Source organism: Macaca nemestrina, chromosome 3 (genome assembly GCF_043159975.1).
Source record: "Macaca nemestrina isolate mMacNem1 chromosome 3, mMacNem.hap1, whole genome shotgun sequence".
Lineage (NCBI taxonomy): Eukaryota > Metazoa > Chordata > Mammalia > Primates > Cercopithecidae > Macaca > Macaca nemestrina.
Genome location: NC_092127.1, coordinates 117,378,230 through 117,395,774, shown reverse-complemented (window position 1 = coordinate 117,395,774; position 17,545 = coordinate 117,378,230). Strand labels below are relative to the sequence as shown.

At 39.1% G+C, this 17,545-nt stretch overlaps 1 long non-coding RNA gene across 1 annotated transcript in view; it reads right to left on the bottom strand.

Moving 5' to 3' along the window:
• Positions 1–1,521: 1,521 nt before the first annotated feature.
• Positions 1,522–17,545, bottom strand: part of LOC139362191 (uncharacterized) — a 29,461-nt gene continuing 13,437 nt past the window's right edge. The window contains exons 2-3 of the long non-coding RNA XR_011620576.1: positions 10,256–10,366; positions 1,522–2,877 (exon numbers count right to left, since the gene is read on the bottom strand). This is a non-coding gene — a long non-coding RNA (uncharacterized lncRNA). The remainder of the gene's footprint in view (positions 2,878–10,255; positions 10,367–17,545) is intronic.

The following is a 17,545-nucleotide window of genomic DNA, read 5'->3' as shown; positions in this document are numbered from 1 at the left end:
TGGACCTTGCTCTTCTAAATGTTGCAATTGATTTCTATATGGCTATGCATGTCCTGCCCAAGTCTACATGATCTTACCCTTGCCGGCTGCCCAGCCTCATCTTCACATGCAAGCAATGCTCCATCATTTCCAATCTCCTCTCAACTCCTCAGAAAAGCCATCTTTCTGCCATTTGAACATTGGCTCAGGTTGTTCAAACTCTCTACACCTTCCTTCTTCCTGCCCTTCGCCAGCTCACTAATCCTTCTCAAGGCTTCGAGATCAGCTTATGTATTACATTGACTCAGGGTTGGGAAGAGGGATGGTCACAGCAACAGATAACATAACAAAGATGGCTGGCAGTGCCCAAGGATTTTTGAGCCTATGCACCTTCATTTCCAAAGCTGCCTTCTTGAATATATCCTGGCCAGCTTCGTGGAGTTTATAGGACCCACTCATCCCCTTGTCTTTTACAGGTTACCCAAAAAAGAGATGCTCTAGAGGAAATGACACAAAGCCATAGAATTTTAATTGTAGTTTGCAATTACAAATGTGAGTAAGCCAAAGTCTGCAAAACTGAGAAATTACTATGAATTTTGCAACAATGACAGGAATGGTTGTGCATAGGTCCACACAAACACACGAGTTATATAAATATAGGAAGCAACTTTTCTCACCCATCCCCAACCACTACAGTCAAAGCCAATATATCCCTGTTGGCTAACACCCACTAAAATAGGAGGGGGAGAGGTCAAATGAGAAGAGGTAAGATTTATGTAGCATATTTTGTATCCCTATAATGAATATTTCTTTCTGAGTACTAACGAAACTGGAGTTTGAGTTTTAAGTGGGCCTTGCTCTTCTAAATGTTGCAGTTGATTTGGATATTGCTTTTGATTTGCTTTTTAGGCTATTATCTATTTGACAGCCAGGAAGAGTGATCTTCTTTGGACTGACCTGCCAGATTTGATTCCCAAGGAATGATGAACATCCATTAGAAGGTCCATATATATTAATGAGGAAGAGGGTGTTGAACTGCACACTCTGTAATTATATTCACAATTGCTTCCACATTTAAAACAAGTTTTGATATTATTTGCATGCATCATTGAAAACCAATTATTTATACATGTTGCAATTTTGACTCATAAAAAATGAACATTTGTTTTATACTTTTTGAGTAGGGAAAAATGCAATGAATAGAATATAATCGGTTCCCTAAAATTATCAGTTACCAAAAATATTCCTTTTTGATCCAAGAAGGTCTGTGAAATATGAATGTTTGCATTATTTAGTTTGTTTACTTGCTTGTAGTTATTCTTGTTAAAATTTACAAGTCCAATTATTTGACTATGACATAGGAATTAGGTCCAAATAATTAGAGAAGCATTTGCCCATTGGTAATTAAAGTTTCTGGGTGAAAGGAATTTAAAAGATTATATAAGAGATAATAAGTAATATTATCTTCTAGTGAGTAACTATTCCCTTAGTTCTTTGGAAAGGGAATATTAACTCTTCCAGTCTGTATTTTTGTTCATTTTATTCAAATGTGACTTGGAAGGAAGGGTTAGTTGTAGTTAATAGATACCAGCTACATGCCAGACACCACCATGAAAACTCGGAACACAAAGACAAATAAGAAAAACCTCCTTCCTGAAGAAACTTACATTTCAGTGGGCTGCAGTGTCTAGAAGTTTAAAATATCACATATAGGTAGTTATCTTCTATCCAATATGCTCTCTACCAACACTGAGGAAAACCAAGCCCTTGCATTAAGTGTAGGAACGATCATGAATATTTCAGGGGTTACAAAAATGTCTGCAGGCTCACAAAATTTTGGAACTTACGGGGAAAAATTAAATTTTCTGATGGGAACACACAGACAAAGCCAAGCTTACTCATTTCTTCGGCAGCCCCTTCACATATCGGAGACAGGGTAGTAGGGAGGTTTGGAGAAGTTGCGTGCACTAATCCTGCAGTTAGGCTAGAAGGAGTCTTTGCTGTCTTTTAGGTTATAACTCTAAGCAACTTACGTAGCAACCCCTTGCCTCAGTTTATACTGCTGCAAATTGGAAGTAACAATTGTGCTCACCCCATAGGACTGTTATAAAGATTAAGTGATAACAGGGTCAAAAGGGGTTAATCAACACAGGCTACTACTGTAATGATTGCATTCACTTCTCTCTCAACCAAACTTCTTCAATATCATTGGAATTCAGCTCTAAATCCATCTCCATTAGGTCCCTTTAAGATGAACTCGACATTTCTTGAGGCTGGCTTGACAAGGAGAGGGAGTAGGAGATACATTCTTTCTCGCTCTCTGCCATCAGATTTGAAACGACTTCATTAGTGGCTCATTTTTTTTTTTCATACTGCAAGCTTTAGGGGCTTTAAAGAAATCCACCTAAAATTGCTGATTCCCCTGGGAGCTGCCTTTTCCAGTTTTAAGGAGAACAGAGGTGGTAAGTGTAAGGCTCTGTGTTGAGGAGAAGCGAGGGCTTTGCAGCTGTCTTTGTAAACACTGTATTTGGAAGGAAAAAAATCCTGGCTCAATGCCACCTTTTCCCCCCATGCTCTGAGAACTGTTGCAGGTCCTTCCCCAAAGCCACATCTGTGAAAGGCAGAACTGGCAGGAACAATCCTCAATGCACAAGTGCCTGGGAAGCCAGGCAGATGACAAGCTCAGGGGAGGTGGGAGAAGAGTGGCCAATCCATCCTTTTATTGGCAGAAACTTCAAGGAAGCAGAGGTTCGTACAGGTCAGAGTATTTTTTCCACTATGTCTTAGATTGGTGAGGTGAGGAGATGCAGCACAGTGAAGCGAACACACAATCAGGTGGCCCTTCTCTTCCATCACTGATGTTCTGAATCGCATTGCTGTGGTGGGTAATATTGCTATCTGCAGGAGAAGAAATTAAATAGAGAAGGTGATGTTTTGTCTGATTAGACCAGTGCTTCCCAGTAGAAAGAGTGAGAGGCACAAACATGAAGGTGTCATTTTAAACTTTCTAGTAACCCATATCTAAAAAGAGGAGAAAGAAAGATAAATTTGTTTAAATAAAGTATTTTATCTAACCCAACATATCCAGGACACCATCATTTCATCAAGTAACCAATTAAAAAATTACTAATAAGAGCTTTTACCTTCCTTTTTCTAAGGCTTCAAAATCTGGTGTGGATTTTATACCTACAGCACATTGCAATTTGGACCAGGCACATTTCAGGGCTCAACAGCTTCATGTTCCTAGTGGGTATCATTGTGGGCAGAAAAGGACTAAACTCTTCTTTAAAAATTAAGAAAAAGCAGAAACTTCCTGCTCATTAGACCAATATAGTGTTCTCCATTTGAGTGCATTAGAACGATCTGAGATTTGTTGTATAAATTATAGGTTTTTCAGCCCCAAGCTATGAACTGTCACTTCCTTTCTCTTCTGCCAGCAGAAGGCAGCGGCCACTCGAATCCCAAACCCCTGGTCCTCAGCCTCACCTAAGAAGTATCTTTTTGGTCAATTTCTTTCCATTTTTTAGAGTTTCCAAGAAGTTCAGTGTTATAGCTTTCTGGGGTATTCACACCTACTTTTAAGAGTTTCCGGGTCTTTCTGACAAAAGGCCATGCAAGTAAGGGTCAAGAGCTGGAGAAGTGGCAGATACACTTTGTAAACAATGCAGCAAATGTAGACTGGGTTGCTTAAGCAAGTCTTTGCCAAGGGACAGGAATGGGCAGAAGAGGCCTTCACCTCCTCCCCCGTCCACCCAGGCTTTACTTTCCTTCCCTTCCAAATGATCCCACCTCGTCCTCAGGAATCCGTAATCCATAATGAATACCTTTCTCCTGATCACTCTCTCGGTCTCAGAATGGTCCCTTTGAGGCCATCTGCTCCAGCCTCTGGCTTTCTCTACAACTCACAGAGAGGTTCCTCATTTTCCGGTACCTCCAGAGATTCTGCTGATCTCAGCCCAAAGGTCTCCAGTTTAGGGAAATCTTTTATTGACCCACAACCAGAACAGATGTAAGTGAGATAAGTGTGCATTCTTAGCGCGCAGCGGTTTTCTCTTAATTGTGGCACCTCTCATATTTTATATTTATGGTCAACCTGGGTGATTGTCTAATTGTACAATGATCTATTCCCCCATATGCTTCATGTAAACAGAAAATGGATCTATTTTGCCCATGTTTAATAGAGATAATATGAAATGTTAACCCCTCTTTCCCAACCTATCAAGCCCTATTGTGAGTTTGTTTATTTATTTATTCAAGATAGGGTCTTGCTCTGTCACCCAGGCTAGAGTGCAATGGCACCATCATGGCTCCCTGCAGACTCAACCTCCTTGGCTCAAGCGATTCTCCTGCCTCAACCTCCCAAGTAGCTGAGACTACAGATGTGTGCCACCATGCCTGGTCACTTTTTTTATTTTTTGTAGAGATGGGGCCTTGCCATGTTGCTCACGCTGGTCTCAAATTCCTGGGCTCAAGTGATCCTGCCACCTCGGCCTCCCAAAGTGCCAGGATTACAGGCATGAGCTACCTGACTGGGCCCTTAATGTGAGTTTAATACTATCCTAAACTCAGAGAAACTCAGTCCTCACTCCCAACTAAATATTCATTCAACTGTTTTTCTTCTCCTTGTTTCATTTTTGTATTTAAACATACACAGTTCTCCTCTGGTTCCTATTCACAACTCTTCCTGACAGTGCCTCACTGGGTGTGCGTAGCCTCCTTTGCACTGTATTCCTTTCCCCTCCTCCAAAACCAAGGTCTTCCCCTCCTCCACCATACCCTGCTGAACATCTGCCTCCCAGCTCCTCTAATATTTCAGAGACCCCTAGAATTTTTCCTCTGTCCTATGGATAGACCAAGAACTCTCTGTGTTTCCATTGCTATATTCTTGAAGGGAGGAAGATATACCCTGAAATCTCTACCTTTTATTGTGAACAACAGCTGCAAAATCGCATCAAAATGCTTAAGAGAAAATATTGGCAAATTAAAAAGACAGACCAGGAGCAGCTTGATGTCAAGGCAACTACAAGTTCCTGTATTTCATAAGTCAACCTGGGCTTCATTTTTTAATATTTCTGCCTGTAGCTATGACTTGTTTCAAAATCCTGCCAAATACATCAAGAATTTAGAAAGTCTCATGCAGGCTTTCTATTTTCCACAGATGACGGTAAACTAAAAGTCCTCCAGAGACATTTTGGTCATAGAATATAATTGCAAGAGAGTGATTTAGCCTACTGCCAGCAAAGAGCTCTTGTCTGGAAAGAGCTAGTGCCAGAGACAGTGGCTTTGGGTGATGGTCCTTCTGGTTTCAATGAGCATCATGAGTCACTGAAAACAAATGTCTGGGCAGCTTAAGGGGTCTCTGATTGCATGTAGATCCATGCCTGTGAATGGCAGTACTAGAAAGGATGAAATGTGTGTGAGCTACATAACAAAAGGAGGTTGGGCTGGATGACTAGGATGTGCTCTTGGAGAGAAGAGCTGAAGATTTTTCTCTGTGGTTTGCAGATTAAAAAACAACAAAATGAAACTCAGAGTGACCTGCATAGGCCTACTGACAACAGCCAGTACCTCACAGAGCATTTTCACATCAATCTTCTGAGACAGACAGGGTAAGAACATTATAGCCATTGCACAGATGGAGAAACTGAGTCTAAGACCTATTGAGGGACTAACAGTAGCAAACAAATATGTATTCAAAACTTGAATACATATTTTCCTACTTCATTCACTACTCAATATTATCCTATCTTTCAGTTTTATTTTTACATTAAAGCCAAAATTTATTAACCTAGAATGACTGTATGTAGAGGACTGCTTATGTAAACAAAAGGTGCTGTCTTTTAATTGCATTGTGCAAGTGACTTGAAAATTACCTTAACCTACTAATATGATTTAGAAAGTTTGCTGAAGGGTGTGGTAATCATGTGCATTTCTACAGATGATGACACTGTTTTTACATGCGTACAATGACATAGAACAGGAAAACATAATTACTTGTAACCAGATTTAGAAAGGCTTTTTTTTGTTGTCTTGATATTTTTTCAGCAAGTTGTCCTAGAAAGCAGGCAAAAGAGGAGAAAGAGAATGTGTACAAAGAAAATGCCCTTTTTCATGCAAAAAAAAAAAAAGGGCAGCATTATAAAGAACCATGTACACACACACACACACACACACACACACACAAACACACACACATATCTCCATTCTTCTTTTCCTCTAGGTCTTAATAAAAACTCAAAAGCAGCTTCTGCAAACAGTAGACCGTTCCAGGGGGAAAAGCCAGTGCCCAGAGCGCTCCCAACCCAATCAATCAAACCCTAGACCTAGAGTACAATTGAGCCATTTTCTTTTTATTACAATAATTCAAAAATTTGGAAGAGAAAAACCCATCTGTAATCTTAGCAGCCCAACATGACTATTTCCAGTTTTGCAAATTTCCTTTTAGTTTTTCTTAATATGTATATTTTTTCTAAAGTCCCTAACATGTAGTCATTTTTTAAATTGCATCAAATACTTAAGAAGAAAAGAAATTTAAATGCCATCACACTCTTGAATTTGTGGTGGCCCTGTTATGCAATTTATTTTGGAAGTTATATATTTACTTTGGAAGTTATTTCAGAACATTTTTTTTTTTGAGACAGTCTCACTTTGTCGCCCAGGCTGGAGTGCAGTGGCACCATCTTGGCTCACTGCAACCTCCGCCTTCTGGGTTCAGGCTATTCTCGTGCCTTAGCCTCCTGAGTAGCTGGGATTACAGGCACGCACCACCACACCCAGCTAGCTTTTTGTATTTTTAGTACAGACAGGATTTCACCATGTCGGTCAGGCTAGTCTCAAACTCCTGGCCTCAAGTGCCTACCTCTGCCTCCCAAAGTGCTAGGATTACAGATGTGAGCTACCATATCCAGCCTATTTTAGAATTTTATATCTTAGGCAAAAGTTTCTGCTTCACAAGTTGTACTCAAGTTAAAGAGAACCTATTAATATTGTTGTCAGGGCGCACATGGAGCTCAGCATTTGGTCAAAATGCAAATTTATGTGACAACATATATTTCATAATAATTTCCTTCTCTCACTTTTAAATTACTTTAATACATAATGCGCATCATTTGTATTAACAAATTGAAATTTATTATCATTTCTTCAGAGTAAAGTGTCATCCAGGTAACATTAATAGATGCTGTGTGTACATGATTGACAGTTTGTATCATTGCATAATACTGTTTGGTGTTTAAATAATGCCAGGGTTCAAGTGATTAAATTCCACTAAAGACTCGGTCATTTTAAACAAAGTGACTTAATTTACAGCATCTGGTTTGCATAATCATTCAGCCCCTCTCGTGTAGCATTCTTGAGAGCAAGATTAGGAGACTAATAATTGCATCCCCAGGTATGACATTTCAGAGTTGTATTTGATACTTTGATCTCACAAGTGGATTCTCAAAAAACATGTCAAGTGTTTTTTGTTTGTTTGTTTTTTGTTTTCGTTTTACCATCTCAAAATATTTACATTCTAGTGGAGTTTCCCATCAGAGTAACTGTCATGGACAAGAAGAAAAAAGATATTTGAATTCGTCCTTGAAAAAGGAAGAAAGTATAACAATTCTACTTGAAAAATGCAACCAAAATCCAATTTAGCTCTTGCTGGCAAACTAAATTCTCTGTTATCAATGTGCAGGTCACATCTGGGATTTTCTTGAAAAATCAAGAGAGAATTACTTTTCTAATGACCCTGAGCATAATTCTTCCCAATAAGTAGCAAAAGAAGCAGATGGACAACTTATATATTCTAAACATGTTTGGAAGGTAGACTAATTTTTACAATTGAAAACTTTAAAAGGAAAGAAGCGATAGATGGCTTTAGTCCTCTCACTTGAAAAAGAAAGTACTGGAAAGTTTTAATGAATTGTGATGATCCTTGCTTTTCTAAGAAATCGGCATACATTATCTCTCTGCTGCTGCTTTAATCTTTTATAATTATCTTTGATGTCTGTCATGCCCCTTTGACCTTCCTAAATTTTGAACCTGTTGTTTCGTATGTCAAGTTTTAAATTTCCTTTCAGTCACTTCTTCAGGCATCATTAATCCATAGCAGTTTAGAAGATACAAATGTGATGGAAAGTAAGACACAGACCTTGGCCTCAAGAAACTTAGAATCAACAATTAAATGAAATGTATATGCCAGGAATGACATATTGCTGAAGAGGCAAATTCTCCCAGGATAAGTTCCTGGCTATGTGTAAATTGAAAGGTACATAATTTAGAAATTATGTACATTTAGAAATAAAATAGGGGAAGAAAAGAGGACTAGGTTATGGAGAGTGGAGAACTGAAAAAAAACTACCTGACCTGACAAATACATAGTGTACTATTTATTTATCATTTTGGAAGACTTATTGAAATAGAAATGATGAATTATCTTATTAAAAAATGAATAAATAATGATTAAATCTTGTTTCTGGTTGGCCTGAGATTAAATTCATTAGGTAATTTTTGTTGTTGTTTTCTTGGTTTTTGTTTTTTGAGACAAGGTCTCGCTCTGTCCCTCAGGCTGGAATGCAGTGGTGTGATCCCCACTCGCTGCAGCCTCTACCTCCCAGGCTCAAGTGATTCTCTCGCCTCAGCGTCCTGAGTACCCGGGACTATAAACCTGTGCCGCCAAGCCTGGTTAATTTTTGTACTTTCTATAGAGGCAGGGCTTTGTCATATTGCCCAAGCTGGTCTCGAACTCCTGAGCTCAAACCATCCTCCTCTCATGGCCTTCCAAAGTGCTGGGATTATACGCATGAGCCACCTCGCCCAGCTTTCATTAGGTTTTGCAGATTTGTTAGCTCTACTGGGGATTTCCAAAGGCTGGAGAATTTAAGGAAGATGAAGGGAGTGGTGGTAGGTGGGAGTAAAATTTATCATTTATGATCCATGTGTGAAATATTTAAATTTGGAAATGGTATCTGTTACCTTTAGCGAGTGTCTAATTGAACTTCCAGTGACCGTCTCCGTCAAAATACTTTTGTGCAGGTAAATGACAAACAAACAGTTGGTCTGTACTTACCTTGAACCTAATGCAGGAGACCCAAGGAAGTCAGGCTTATAAAGAAATTAAGAGCATCCCGGGGCACAGAAGGACTCTTGAAGCTTTTCTTTGACTTTTGGAATTTTCATCTGTTTGTTTGTTTTAGTTTAGTTTTTTTTGTTTTGTTTTGTTTTGTTTTTTTAATGAAAAGAGGCATTTGGAAGAAAAAACCTATGGGTAAGCATTGTAAACAGATTTTTCTATTCTTGGTTTCATGCTGTGAAGTGGTAATATGAGTGTCAGGACAGCCAGGGAAATGTGAGTGGTTCCTTGAAGTTCTGATGACTATGTAGATTTTGTTTTCAAAATAACTTTTGAAATTATTTTGCAAAGCTGGAGCAGAGGACTTTGGTGGTGCTTTCCCTAAAGTTCCATGGGGGTAGAGTCTAACTTCCAAGGTACATTTCACCACAAAGCTCCTTAATCAGTCCTTTCACAAGCTGGTCACATGCCAGCTTAGAAATGGGAAAGTTGCGACCAGGCACAGTGGCTCACGCCTGTAATCCCGGAACTTTGGGAGGCTGAGGCAGGTGGATCACCTGAGGTCAGGAGTTCAAGACCAGCCTGAGCAACATGGAGAAACCCTATCTCTACTAAAAATATAAAATCAGCCAGGTATGGTGGCGCATGCCTATAATCCCAGCTAATCGGGAGGCTGAGGCAGGAGAATCTCTTGAACCTGGCGTTGGAGGTTGCGGTGAGCCGAGATCGCGCCATTGCAATCCAGCCAGGGCAACAAGGGTGAATCTCCATCTCAAAAAAAAAAAAAAAAAAAAAAAAGGAAAGAAATGGAAAAGTTGGTCTTGGGAAGCCTCGTCAAAGGTCTAGGTGTTGTCTTCACCCACCTCTAATGCGCTCTCTTTTCTCTCTCTGCTCTCTTTCCTGTCTGTTGCTGCTGCTGTCATATTTCAGTGCAGGGAGCTCTCCTTGTCATTAAATTCAATATACTCATAGTTGTAAACTGACAGCATTGATAAAGTTGGAAACATTCATTTTCTGTAACACGAAACCTCAAATGTCATCTGTGCTCAGATCGGATTGCATCATGTCACAAACATGCTGTAAAAAAAGTTAGAAGGGAAATTGGGAAAGGAAACTTACTTTTTTCTATGAACCCCGTTTTTCCATTTGAAAACTTTTACTATTAACAATTACCTATTTTTTAAACTCGATATGACAAACAAACAAATAAATAGATGTCACCTGTGAGCTCTTTTTCAGCAGTGTTAGTTGAGATCTCTCTATAAAGGGGCTTCTGAGGGCCAGTGTTGTTCTCATGCAGATTGAGAGCAGTTCAGGGGAAAGATAGAAAAGCTGAAAGAATCAAGAGAAGCAAGATTTTGTTTACATAATTTAAATTCATTCTTAACTAACAAAGACCAAAACAAGTACAGTGCTGAGATTTGCTGGAACAATTGCAGAGGCAGAATAGAGCAGCATCTGGATGTCTCTCAGTCTGCTGTCAACAAACTAGACCACAAAGCTAATGACAATTACAGTTAACAGGTGGCAGAGATATAGTTCTCATCAGTTCAGTCTGTTTGTTTAGCATTTGGTGGACTATAACTTTTAAGAGTTTGCCACTCATGAACCCCAAGGCTAAGATTAAAGACAGTTCAACATATTCAGCCTTTCCTCTGTGGAAGAGAAGCCACCACTGGTGGCTTCAACAGGACCAGTTGAAGAGAAAAATGGGGCTGAGTCTGTCCCAGAAACATAAATGGAGCTACCCAAGGACCAGGGAGAGGAGGCTTGGAAATCAGTTTTAACACAGCCCCAGGGTGAAAGTAGTAAGTAAGAGAGTATGCTGTGAGACAGTGTCTAATGCATTGTATGCGCAGGAATGAGTGCGTGAATTTCTTTTTTATGTTGTTGTTGTTTTTATTTTTTGAGACAAAGTCTCGCTGTGTTGCCCAAACTGAATGCAGTGGCATGATCACAGCTCGCTGCAGCCTCAAGCACCTGGGCTCAAGTGATCCTCCCACCTTAACCTCCAAGTAACTGGAACCACAGACGTGCACCACCATGTCTGGCTAATTTTTATATTTTTTGTAGAGGCAGAATTTTGCCATTTTGCCCAGGCTTATCTCGAACTCCTAGGCCCAAGCAATTCTCCCACCTCAGCCTCCCAAAGTGCTGAGATTACAGGCATGAGCCACCACCCCCAGCCAAGGTGTATGAATTTTCAGTGAGTTAGTTCTTCATGCCCAGCCTCATGACTTCCCTGAGTTCCTTTTCCAAAAACTCTGAGCTAAGAAAGCAATATTTGAGTCCTATTTTCTTAAGTCCTATTTTCTTCAACTTTTGGCTCCTGTCTGACACTTGTCACTGTTGATCATATTTTTAAAACTCTCCTCCCATCACTGAGACTGCTTAGAGGACAAGACTATGTCCAATAATAGTAATAATGTTAATAATTACTACTAATTATGAAGCATCTTCCATGCACCTGGCACATTACATCGACCTCTTCCTTGATCCTTACAACTACCCTTTAATTATCTCATAGGTACCATCATCCCCAGGAAAATACAGTTTCGAGACATGAGGGATATAGTTTATGTTTCTGGCATCACATTTGTATTATGCACATTACTTCCGTGACCCAAGAGTTAGTACCATGTGGGAGATGGTGCACCAGTTATAAGGAAGTAAGTCGTGTTAGAAAGAGCCTGAGTTTCAGAAACAGGCAGATCACTAGTGCTGAGACCTGAAAGATGCTGAGTAATGGGCAGTTACTACCCCCACCAGCATGCTCTACAGCAGCACCACTGTTTCATCATCATCAGACTCAAACTTTCTTCTCCAGGAACTCTTTGCTCATTCCAGTATGCTACACTTCCTTGTAACTGACACAGTGTCAATAGCCTGCTAGATACCCTTTAAAATGTTCCTAAAATACTTGTTGGTGGATTAACTGGTTGTAATTTGTCTTTCCAAATATAGTAACACTGAGAGAAGGACAGATCAGTAAGGTAACAAACTGATATTCAATTGTATTAATTAAGTTGTAAGCAGTTTTGCTATAGGCTGTTTTCCCAAAGTTTTTACGCCCTAGGACCTGCAGGGACATGGGAGAAGGAGAGAGCCCCCTGCCACGTCCCTGCAGGTCCTGGAGTGTAAAAACAACCAACCACCATCTCCAGCTACAAATCCAGGTAACAAGGTGTCACTAGACAGCTTAACCCAAAGAAATCAGAACAATCTTTTAGAAGCGAGAAAACCTCAAGGCAATAAATACAATCCCAGCTAAATGCTTTGTCAGACTGAAAGGAACATGACCTTGCGTGTTTTAATCTTTTGACTTGACTTTGTTAACGGAAGGCATGAAATAAAATTGTGTTTACCTGAATTTTACTACAGCAGAGTTAATGGAAATCAGCTAAAATCGGAAGTTAGGATAAATGTCTTAAAAACTTTATCTTCTAAAGCCAATTGTAACATCATAAGTCAAACGGAAATGAAAAAAATAAGTGTTTCCAAACACTAAAAGAGATTTCTATCTTCTCATCATTTTAAGAGCAACCACTATAAAATATGTTCTAAAACAAACACAGAGCACTAAAAATTTCACTGTTTAAGCTAAAAGTCAAACATCTGTCTCACTGTCTTCTAGTTTCACCTTGGTTTCTGAGGGTCTCAACTAAAAACTGCAGAAATTTGGACTTTCCCCTCTCACATTCATTTTAAAGAGTTAGTTCTGAGATTTTAAAGCCATTTTTATTAGTTAGTCATGCATGTCTTTCTTTTCAGCCTAAACAGACATGGAAAGAAGGACCATCTATGGAGCGGAATCAGTCTCCTGACTCCAAAGGATATGAGAGAGAGTGTGGAATGGTAGGGAAAGGCTGGATAGACCCGGGTTGGAACCCTGCCTCTGTATCTTACTTTCCAAGTGTCCTTGACCTTGGTATGTTACATAAATTTAGCAAGTCCAAGTTTCCTGTTTATGAAAAATTATGCCAATAATATTTAGTCCATAGGGTTGTTGTGAAGACTCAAAAAGATTGCTTATTAAGTTCTTGCCTGACATATAATACAGGTTCAGGGCCTCGTACAGTGTATGTTTGGCAGGTTGAGGCAGGAGGATCCCTTGAGGCCAGGAGTTCAAGACCAGCCTGGACAATATAGTGATACCCTGCCTCTACAAAAAATTAAAAGATTAGCTGACCATGGTGGTGTGTGCCTATAGTCCTAACTACTCAAGAGGCTGAGGTAGGAGGATCATTCGAGCCCAGGAGTTCAAGGTTGCAGCAAGCTATGATTATATCACTGCACTCCAGCCTGAGCAACACAGCAAGACCCTGTCTCCTAAATGATAATAATAATAATGGCTTAATAATGGAAGCCAAGGTACTGTTATTGCCCTATTTCAAATGGATGGAGAAAATTAATGAAGACTACTACTCACTGAGCATCGACTATATACCTTGTATATACCTGCATCTAATTCTTAAAATCATGCTGACAGAACAGTATCATTACTCCCATTCTACAGACAAGCCACACAATCACCATGCAGTGGAGTTAAGGTTCAATTCAAGTTTGTTTCCCTTGAAAGCCTAGGTCCTTCCTACTATCCTACACTGCCTCCTCACCCAAAAACCCGATTCAGCTAGTCATATGAATGCTGGCAATTTTCAATATGGAATTTCTCTTGAAGAAGCTTGTTCTGACTGCCAGCCTCCCAAAAGACAATTTTTGCAATGTTATCATAATTGATCGTGAACTGGGGACACTATCTCAGCATCTCACTAATGACATTCATAAACTTTAGTCTTGTCTGGGTTATTCCACACACCTGGTTTTGAGTGGCACACAGGTGTGAAACCCTCTCTGATGCAGAAACTAATATCACCTAATGGTTCTAGCAAAAAGTTTGATCTCTACGTCAATATTTGCCAGTGTAGAACCAGCACGCTACCTCCAGTGGAGTTGTTTGCTATTCCTTTCTGGTGCTCTCCTTTCTCTTAGTTTAGTTTCTGGTGTGAGCTCTTGGCAGCATGAGTATTACATGAGTAATGAAGAACACATCATAGTTACACATCAGCCAAACTACCCAGTCCTAGCTCCCATATGTAGCCTGACATTTTGCCCTTGTACTGTACTCTGCGAAATTCAAAAGTGGTTGGTAAAAGACTCAGCAGAATGTAACAAACCTGCACGTTGTGCACATGTACCTAGAACTTAAAGTATAATAAAAAAAATAAAAAAGACTCAGCAGAGGCAATTATGTGTAAGTTAGTCCAACTGCCATCTCCAGGATGAATATTTCTGAAATTGTCTTGGTATATGAGGTTAGAATGGTCAACAAATCACTTAACCTTTATGAGTCAAGTTGTCTCCTGTGTTAAATGAAGGACTTGGATTATGTTGGGTTCTTTCCAGCTCTACTATATCTTAGTTACATTTTTCTACATGATCACACAACCCTCTGGTCTCCTCAAAAGTAGAAGATAATATTTAAATACATGATAATAAATTATACTTATTATATTAGTCAGGGTTCTCTAGAGGGACAGAACTAACAGGAGATACATATATGTGTGCATATGTGTATATATATGTATATATAAATACATATAAAGGGGAGTTTATTAAGTGTTAACTCACATGATCACAAGGTCCCACAATAGGCCAGCTGCAAGCTGAGGAGCAAGGAGAACCAGTCTGAGTCCCAAAATTGAAGAACCTGGGGTCTGATATTTGAGGATAGGAAGCATCCAGCATGGGAGAAAGATGTAGGCTGGGCGGCTAGCCCATGAAAAGACCAGCCGTCTAGTCTTTTCATGTTTTTCTGCTTGCTTTATATTCTGGCTATGCTGACAGCTGGTTAGAAGGAGCTCACCCAGATTAAGGGTGGGTCTGCCTTTCCTAGCCCACTGACTCAAATGTAAACAACCTCACAGACACACCCAGGATCAATACTTTGCATCCTTCAATCAATTGACACATAGTATTAACCATCACACTTATATTCAGGAAATATTTATATTGATTATTTTTAAATCCTGTATGAATTTCATGAGGTTGAATAGATTACAGGCACTTAGAGTAAAAATAATCTAACCCTAAACAAACACGTGTACGATGCATGTGTGTACCACTCAGTGATTATAAACATTGGTGATAATGGATCACTAAATAGTGACCTCTCATCATGAGTGCCACTTTATTTCATAAAATAATAAATGCATAACAACACAAAAAGATATGACAACTAACATATTTTAAAAATACTTAAGTGTACCATGAGGGAAAAAATGTTTTTTAAAATTTCATTTTCCTATAACTTACATGATTTCACGGTTGATTTAAAAAACACCCTTAATAAAACAAATCTTATTTTAAATTCATTCAGAAATGTTTGGCTTTTCTAACTAAAATTGATTGTCTTAAACTTTCCTACTAATCATTTCTCAAGAAAAGACTTATGTGAAACATTCATTAAAATAGATTTGCAGTCGCATTTTGTGAGGCAGGGGATTGAAGTAAGCATACTTAATCTACTATTTTGATGGAATCCAAAGGATTTTGTTAACAGCTGAAGTACTTTGAACCCAAGTATTTAAGCTTTGAATCAAGCTTTAAGCACTAGGGGAAATGTAAGTCAAATTTTGATTCAAGTCAACCTTAGATCTTTAGCTGAAAAAGTACTTATATTCTTAAATATATATATCAGATCTGATTCTTGAACGTATTTTTGTGTGCACACAAACACATGTACTGTCTTCTGAGAATTCTGTCAAACCAACTGATCACTCATTTTGATACATTAAAAAAAAAAACATTGCTTCTCTCTTTATTTAATGAATACTTTTTATTCAATATTTACTTGTGCCAAATGCAAACCCCAGAACAGCTCAAAGTAAAAGCACCAGAAGACATAAACAACAACCAAGCTATCAAGGAATCAGAGAAATTTTAAGGGAGAAAGAAGCCCCATTGGGCTATTGAAACGAAGTAATCACAGAGCCAAAACACTGACCCTGGTGTCACAGAGAAAACACATTAACCAATTGCAGACTAGGTCCTCCTAGTTTAGGATTGAGTCTCATTTGTTTGTATCTCTCCAGCAACCAAAATACTGACCAGTACATAGCAGGTGCCCCCCAAAATGTCCCTTCTTTGGGGAACATAAAGGTGACATTGAAATATACCTGAGACATATGTGAAGTTATTGCTTACTAGCCCCATTATCAACAGGACTCAGGGTATTTGGGACTATTTCTGATTCACAAATTATCAGGTCTGTCTGATGGAGATTGCTGGCACCAAGGGGGGCTTATCAAGGATTTTGCATTTCTCCCCTATCAACATACACAAATACACACACACACACACACACACACACACACACTTCTTTAATATGGACAATGGATGTTTTCTTAACCTACTGATATGGATTCCATAAAAGCAACCTCAAAGCTCCCCACTCCCACTTCCACTACCACTTTGCCATTCTCCATGCCTTCATCATTCTTAAGGGCAGGCTTTTATTAAATAACTGGTAGTGCCTGAAAACTGAATGTCCAGTGAGCAAATGGTACCAGGATCTTGCTGTGATAACCAACAGGTCAAAATCGACTAGTCAAGAGAATCACAGGTTTCCTATTACAAAGAATGACTCATTTTTAATGATCAAATGAAAATGCAAATTTAGGGAAAACAAATCAGGTTATTTGGAGGACAGAATGCTCTCGGAGGATGTTAATGTCATTGTGGTTTCCTGAGGAAAGAGCCTCTATTTTGCTTGCAAGCAAAATGTCAATTCTAATTATTCAAACTGGCATCCCACAGGAACTTTTATGAAAATTTAGGTAGATCCGGAAGAATGGGTAGGAATCAGGCTTTTCATTTTGGGATATGGGAGAGGTCAGCAACTTGCAGACTGTTCTGATAAAGAGAATTCTTGGGAGACTGAATCCAGGTCTCCTGATAACAGAACCTTGTTGAGTAACCTTAAGCAAATCTACTTCCTCTGCCACCTTGTCTTCTATTAAATTAACTAAATAAACTGTTTCCTTAATAAAGGCCTTATATGCAGCAACCAGTAAAATGTGAAATATAAAGATGAAAAGTTATTTTCAAGATTACCAAGTGAGATGGTCTTTGGAAAACTGATACATCTTTTATTACAATGATTATTATTAGTATGAATTTTATTAATGGCTAAATCTCCTATTTTGTATATAAATTATCTATTGCCACAATAATGCTCCATAACAAACAACTACAAAACCCCCATTGCATGTAAAAAGAAGATTTATTTAATTCATGATTAGCAGGTTGGGCAATTTGGACTGGGCTCAGCTGAGTGATTCTTCTGATCTTTTCTAGGGTGGCTGACTATCTTCACCAGGTTTGGATAATCTTGGCTATGAGATGAGGGTCATTTCTCTCTGCACCATGTGATTCTTATCCTCCAACAGCTAGCCTGGGCATGTTTTCACAGTGATGGCAAAAGACTAGAGTAAGAGCAAGCCTAATTTC